Source organism: Triticum aestivum, chromosome 6A (assembly GCF_018294505.1).
Source record: "Triticum aestivum cultivar Chinese Spring chromosome 6A, IWGSC CS RefSeq v2.1, whole genome shotgun sequence".
NCBI lineage: Eukaryota > Viridiplantae > Streptophyta > Magnoliopsida > Poales > Poaceae > Triticum > Triticum aestivum.
The window spans coordinates 445,901,506-445,909,167 of NC_057809.1; positions in this window are offsets into that span (position 1 = coordinate 445,901,506).

A 7,662-nucleotide genomic window follows, 5' to 3' on the forward strand; every position below is an offset into this window, starting at 1 on the left:
CCATAAGCTTAAATAGTCTTGATCGCGCGGGTGTGAGATTGCTGAGTCCCCGTGACTCACAGATACTTCCAAAACAGCTTGCAGGTGCCGATGAGACCGTGCAGATGACTCAACCAAACTCAAGGAGGAGCTCGATGAAGATCTTGTCCTTTGTGGTGTTTCATTCTAGTTGATCAGTAGTGGAGCCCAGTTGGGGTCGATCGGGGACCTTTGTCGCATTTGGGGTTCTTCTTTTATTTAGGCTCCGTAGTCGGGCCCTGATTGTATTTGGTTGTTGTAATGCTTTATTCATGTAATTGTGTGAAGTGGCGATTGTAAGCCAACTATGTAATCTCTTTCCCTTATTATATTACATGGGTTGTGTGAAGATTACCTCACTTGCGACATATGCCTTCGATGCGATTATGCCTCTAAGTCGTGCCTCGACACGTGGGAGATATAGTCGCATCGAGGGTGTTACATCAACAGTGGTCTGAATCTCAATGACCTTCACATCTAGATCATGAAGTTTTGTCTCAAAGATCCTCTCAAGACTCTCTTGATTTCGAGTCAGGGTTGCTAGTCCTTTCTCAATTCTCACGGTTGCCTCAAGCAGATAACTGATTTGATCTTGCTTGGTCTTGAGATTGATTACTAAAGCATCTGGTACACTAGTTGTCCTTGCTGCTTTAGCAGCCTTTGCTCTCTCTCTTCTCCTGGGCTTCTACCGAAGTAGGATGTGATGCATCCATGACAACCTCGTCGTCCTCAAATTCTGGCCTCAGGGGAAGGTGCTCTTTGTCAAGAAGATATGTCCTTGTTCCCATCTTGGAGTTGATCAATATTTGAATGTGAGGGGCATATCCACATGATCTCTTCTAATCAGCTGCAGTTATCTTCACTGTTTCAACTATTAAGCTCATCACCTTGAACTTTTGTGGCACATCAAACATATGAAGCAAGTTGATCGAGTGACCACGGATCATTCTATAATCTCCTGATTTGGGCAACAAAGTGTGCCCCAATATAGTGTTCATTGTGGTTAGACCTGACATCAAATAATAGATGGATCCAAACTTATGAGTTTCCAATGCAGCATGAGGAATTGGCTTACACATGTGAACCATGGAGTTGTGATCCTTTCTGGGCTTGGCATACACATTTGTGTCATTTTCATCTTCCTTGGGGGCATTGATCAACTTGGCACATTCAGCAATTGAAGATTGATACCTTGTTCCTTCTGTCACCCAGACAATCTTGCCATCTGGGTAGAAATGAGCAATTGAATAGAATTGCATAATCATCTCATCATTCCATTTTGTCTACTTTTGACCAACAAAAGTGTCAACACCGTTCATTCTAAAAATTTCATGTACTCATGGGAAGTAATCCTCATTGTCATCAATGTACTTCCAGTCAACCCATTTCATGTCACAGACAATAGGTTTCTTGTCCAATAAGAATATCTCATAGAAACCTTGATGTTTTTTGGTGTGAAAGCGATAATTAACAGCAGTTCTTCTCCTCATAGCATATGGATCAGTCTGTCTCCACAATCTCAGACCTACATCCTTCCTTTCCTTCATATTCTCAGCAACAAGATGATCATCATTGTGATCATGAATCTTTGGCTTTAACCTTCTGAGCACTTGCTGCTCCTCATCCTCTTGAGCTTCTGGCACTGGGGCCTTGTTCTTCTCAGCAGCAGGGATGTTTCTGGTGGATCTATTGGGTGCAGATGCTTTTGGAGCTTGAGCTTGAGCAGATGGCTTGGGGACAGACTTGGGCTTAGATGGAGCAGCCCGAGACCTTATTGCATCCCCCATGAGCTTCTGAGATTTTGGAGGTGGTGCAACTGCCTCTTCCTCCTCCTCCTCATCTTCATCATCACTTCTCCTCATAGAAGGTTTTCCAAGCACCTTTTTAGTGGTGGTTCTTGCTCTCTTTTTCTAGCAGCCTCATCATCATCATCTGATTGCTCTATAGTGAGCTGCATAGTTTCTTTTGTAGGAATGTTCCTGGGTTTGGACATTGGAGCTCTCCTAGGTGGAGCTTTCTTAGCACTAGGCTTGGTGGCAGCAGTAGTAGCATACTCCTTCTTCAGAACTTACCTCTTGTAAGTCACATCTTCAACAAAGTCCTCATATTCAGATTCTGAGGCCTTCTTCTTTCTTTGCCTAGTTGCAGCTTTAGGCAAATTGTTGGGTGTACTTCTGCTACCTTCATCATAGCTGTTGCTGGAGGGACTAGTGCCCTCACTGAGATTCACCTGCTCCTCTGACCTGTTCTAATTGTCACTGCCTTCTGACATCTCTGAAGCTGTCCTTTTGAATAGATAGGTATAGGTAGAGTGGATGAGCATCACAAAGCACTGCTATTTTTGCAAAACATTGAGACAAAAACTTAATTTTAGTTTTCTGGAGAAAGCATTTCGGAGCTACCGATATGACAAACTCGGTGACACCGAAGCAACTTTAGAGTCTAAAAATACAATTTCGATCAGACCGAAATGCAGTTTGGTGACTCCGACATGCTAGGGTTTCACAGAGAAAGTGAACTTGGTCACACTGATTAGTACACTTCGGTCAGACCGAGTAGTACATGTGCAATGGCCTGAGCCAAATTAGTGAGACCGAAATCTTCAGATCGGTCGGTCCGAGAGGAGTTCAGCAGAAACCTAACCCTAAGTTTTTCATAAAATCAATTCTAATGGAGTTCTTGGTGGATAGATTTATCTCAATCGTGGCAAGAAACTAGGCATTGATCTTTGTAGAAGAATCAGAGTAAAAGGACGCACAAAGAGATCAAGTTCGTACCCTAGCTTGGCGACGAACTCGCTACAGCGACACCGGTGGTGAGATTTCTGTTGACGGTGATGAAGACCAGCGACAGGAGGGCGCTGGTGACAACGGAGAGGATCCAGAGACCAGGAGGGCGGCAGAACTGGGTAGGCGCAGTTGGGTGTTTGAAGAATTTTCCAAATTTCAACCCGTGGCGTATATATGCCCAGTCACTGTCGGTGTGACCGAGTGGAACGACTCGGTGGCACCGAGATGCAGAATCACAAGCGATTGCTACAACTCGGTGAGACCAAACAGTTCTAATTGGTTGCACCAAGGTGAAAAGCTAGATCAACTCAACGATTTGGGTGGGACCGAGGGGAAAGAATCGGTCAGACCGAAAGCCATTAAGAGGTTTTGGAAGTTTAAGCCCTTGACGGATCGATGGCTCCGAGTGCTTCTCACCCGAAGGGTCCAAATTCGACTTGTTAAAACTTTGTGATGTAGCATGAATAGAGTTTGAGACGAGAAAAGCATAGATAGCTAGAGGGAGTTCTTAGGGATTATTGTCCATCCATTTGGCAAAAAGAAATACCAAACAATCAAAGCAACAAATGGATGTCCTCGAATGGAGAAAATTATGCAACCAACATGCGCACACAATAAGATAGCAAATGAAATATGTGGTAAAGCATGCACAAACACTCTAGCATCTATCAAGCAATTGACGATGACTAGGTCATCTATATATGAGTATATTCACTACATAAAAAAGACACATCCGTGACATTTTCGGCCGAACAAATTTTTTCTATCATGCTTATGACACTTCTATGACGATAAGTGTGAAAAAACCGGTATCATCATAGATGTGGTGGGCTCCTACTTCTATGACAAAAAAATCATGACAGAAAATGGGCTTTTTGTCCTGGGTGGGCCGGAGACGCAGCTGCATGACATTCTTTGGGCCATCCATGATGGAAAAAACCGTGGTAGAAGCGAGGGCAAGGAAAATATCGGGGAGTTCCCGGTTACGGTGGGTGGTCGGGGGCCGAGCGATGCGCGTTTCTCTCGTACACATACACGCGTGGGTGCGAGGCGTTGGGCTCTAACTAAACCCGAGTGAGGCATTCGCCTACTAAACCCGAGCGATTGCACTAAAGGCTACACGTTACTAGACCCGAGTGATCGATCGATCCCTAGATGTTAACTGAACCCGATCGAGTGATTCATTCGCTACTACTGCTAACTGAAGCCGATCGAACCTGCTGCCTCTTGATGAACAGTGAGCGTTGTTGGGGGGTTGGATGAATAGTTCCACATGGGGGTTGGATGAACAGGACCCCGCAGTAGTAGAGGCCGTTGCCGCTGGATGAATAGGACCCCGATCGAGCCGGTTGAGGTTGGATGAACAGGACCTCGTGGAGGATTGGATGAACAGGACCCCATGGAGGGCTGGTTGAACAATAGCCGGTGAAAGCTTGATGGATAGTAGCTCGTGGAGGGGTGGTTGAACAGGACCCCGTGGAGAGGGCTGTTTGAATAGCAGCCAGTGGAGGAGCGGTGGAGGCTGGATGAACAGGAGCCCGTGGATGAACAGTCGCAGGTGGAGGCTGGACGAGGTCGACAGTGGATGAATAGTAGCCCGTGGAGGCTGGAAGAGGTCGACAATGAAGATGAATAGTAGCCCGTGGAGTCCCGTTTTGTGGTACGCCACACCCCTCCCGATGAACAGGACCCCCGTTTCGACCGTAGCGCTCCAACACAAGTATGTTTCCTTCGTTTTGCGGTACGCCACACCCCTCTCAATCGACAAGACCCCGTTTGGACCGTAGGAGGTCGAAGAGAAGTCCATTTCCTCATTTTGCAGTACGCCACACCCCTCCCGGTGAACAGGATCCCGTTTCGACCGTTGGCGGTCGAACACAAGGCCGTTTCCTCCGTTCTACGGTACGCCATGCCTCATTTCGATCGGTTGTTCCATCCAAGCCGGTTGGCTCCCGATGAACAGCACACGTTCTGTTGCCTCCTGATGAACAGCACACAGTTTCTCCGTTCTGACTCAGTCGGTTGGCTGCCGATGAACAGGACGCCATCGCTGCCTCTCCATGTACACAAGCCCTGGTCATACATATGCGCGAGTAGGCATTCGAGACCCCGCCCGTATGTATGTGCATGGCCGTATTTACTTTCTTGCACCCTGGCTGTACGTACGTGTACATGCTACATCTGCGCCTCTACTACGACACGTGCCCTTCCTTACTCGGCCATGGTTCATCATTGCAGCCTGCAAACAGACCAATCGATCAGTATGTATGTACACGTTCGCGACCATAATGGCAACGCTACGTACGCTTCGACCTGGTGGGTCCCGACTGTTAGTGAGGATAAGGAGGCACTTCCTTGCGTGCGAAGATGTAGCGGGTGGGTCCCAGCAGTCAGGGGGGAAATGTTTTTTTTGCGAAATATGGTGGCCCGTCCAGTGGGTCCCTGTTGTCAGGTGGAGGAATCATTATTTTGCGCGTAATAAGGAGGCACTTCCTTTCTGCAGCCGTGGACCCAGCTGTTAGCCTCTCCACGTATAGTACTCTTCCGATGGAAGTCGTTCCTTGACCACATTGACCACGCCGCGCTGAGACCACCAAGGAGGTGGACGACAACGAGGCCTAGGAAGGGGATGACGTGGAACCGGGGAAGACGTGGCAGTGGATGCCCCATTCAGAGAGGAGAACAAGGGTTCACTGGTTCAGCTGCGGTGTGTGGCTGCCGTCGCTGCAGAATAACAGGGGGTATGGGTGAGTAGAGTGATGGCCTGGCCAGCGATGGGAGTAGTGTTGGAAATATGCCCTAGAGGCAATAATAAAATGATTATTATATTTCCTTGTTCATGATAATTGTCTATTATTCATGCTATAATTGTATTATCTGGAAATCGTAATACATGTGTGAATACATAGACCACAATGTGTCCCTAGTGAGCCTCTAGTTGACTAGCTCGTTGATCAACAGATAGTCATGGTTTCCTGGCTATGGACATGGGGATGTCATTGATAACAGGATCACATCATTAGGAGAATGATGTGATGGACAAGACCCAATCCTAAGCTTAGCTCAAAGATCGTGTAGTTCGTTTGCTGTAGCTTTTCTGAATGTCAAGTATCATTTCCTTAGACCATGAGATTGTGCAACTCCCGAATATCGTAGGAGTGCTTTGGGTGTACCAAACATCACAATGTAACTGGGTGACTATAAAGGTACATTACAGGTGTTTCCGAAAGTGTCTGTTGGGTTGGCACGAATCGAGACTGGGATTTGTTACTCCGTATGACGGAGAGGTATCTCTGGGCCCACTCGGTAATGCATCATCATAATGAGCTCAATGTGATCAAGTGGTTGATCACGAGATCATGCATTACGGTACGAGTAAAGTGACTTGCTGGTAACGAGACTGAACAAGGTATTGGGATACCGACGATCGAGTCTCGGGCAAGTAACGTACCGATTGACAAAGGGAATTATATACGAGGTTGCTTGAATCCTCGACATCGTGGTTCACCCGATGAAATCATCGAGGAGCATGTGGGAGCCAACATGGGTATCCAGATCCCGCTGTTGGTTATTGGCCGGAGAGCCGTCTCGGTCATGTCTACGTGTCTCCCGAACCCGTAGGGTCTACACACTTAAGGTTCGGTGACGCTAGGGTTGTAGAGATATGAGTATGCAGTAATCCGAAAGTTGTTCGGAGTCCCGGATGAGATCCTGGACGTCACGAGGAGTTCCGGAATGGTCTGGAGGTGAAGAATTATATATAGGAAGTGTAGTTTCGGCCATCGGGAAAGATTCGGGGTCACCGGTATTGTACCGGGACCACCGGATGGGTCCCGGGGGTCCACCGGGTGGGGCCACCCATCCCGGAGGGCCCCATGGGCTGAAGTGGGGAGGGGAACCAGCCCATAGTGGGCTGGTGCCCCCCCCCTTGGGTCCCCTGCGCCTAGGGTTGGAAACGCTAGGGTGGGGGGCGCCTCCACTTGCCTTGGGGGGGCACTCCAGCCCCCTTGGCTGCCGCCCCCTTGGGAGATCCCATCTCCAGGGCCGGTGCCCCCCCAGGGGGCCTATATAAAGGGGGGGAGGGAGGGAAGCCGCACCTCAAGTCTTGGAGCCTCCCTCTCCCCTGCTACACCTCTCCCTCTCGCAGAAGCTCGGCGAAGCCCTGCTGCGATCATTGCTGCATCCACCACCACGTCGTCGTGCTGCTGGATCTTCATCAACCTCTCCTTCCCCCTTGCTGGATCAAGAAGGAGGAGACGTCATCCGCTCCGTACGTGTGTTGAATGCGGAGGTGCCGTCCGTTCGGCACTTGGTCATCGGTGATTTGGATCACAGCGAGTACGACTCCATCATCCCGGTTCTCTTGAACGCTTCCGCTCGCGATCTACAAGGGTATGTAGATGCACTCTCCTCTCGTTGCTAGTTGACTCCATAGATTGATCTTGGTGAAACGTAGGAAAAATTTTGTTTTCTGCAACGTTCCCTAACAGTGGCATCATGAGCTAGGTCTATGCGTAGTTCTCTTTGCACGAGTAGAACACAATTTGTTGTGGGTGTAGATGTTGTCAACTTTCTTACCGCTACTAGTCTTATTTTGCTTCAGCGGTATTGTGGGATGAAGCGGCCCGGACCGACCTTACACATACGCTTATGTGAGACAGGTTCCACCGACTGACATGCATTAGTTGCATAAGGTGGCTAGCGAGTGTCTGTCTCTCCCACTTTAGTTGGGGCGGATTTGACGAAAAGGGTCCTTATGAAGGGTAAATAGAAGTTGACAAATCACGTTGTGGCTTTTACGTAGGTAAGAAAACGTTCTTGCTAGAACCCTATTGCAGCCACGTAAAACTTGCAA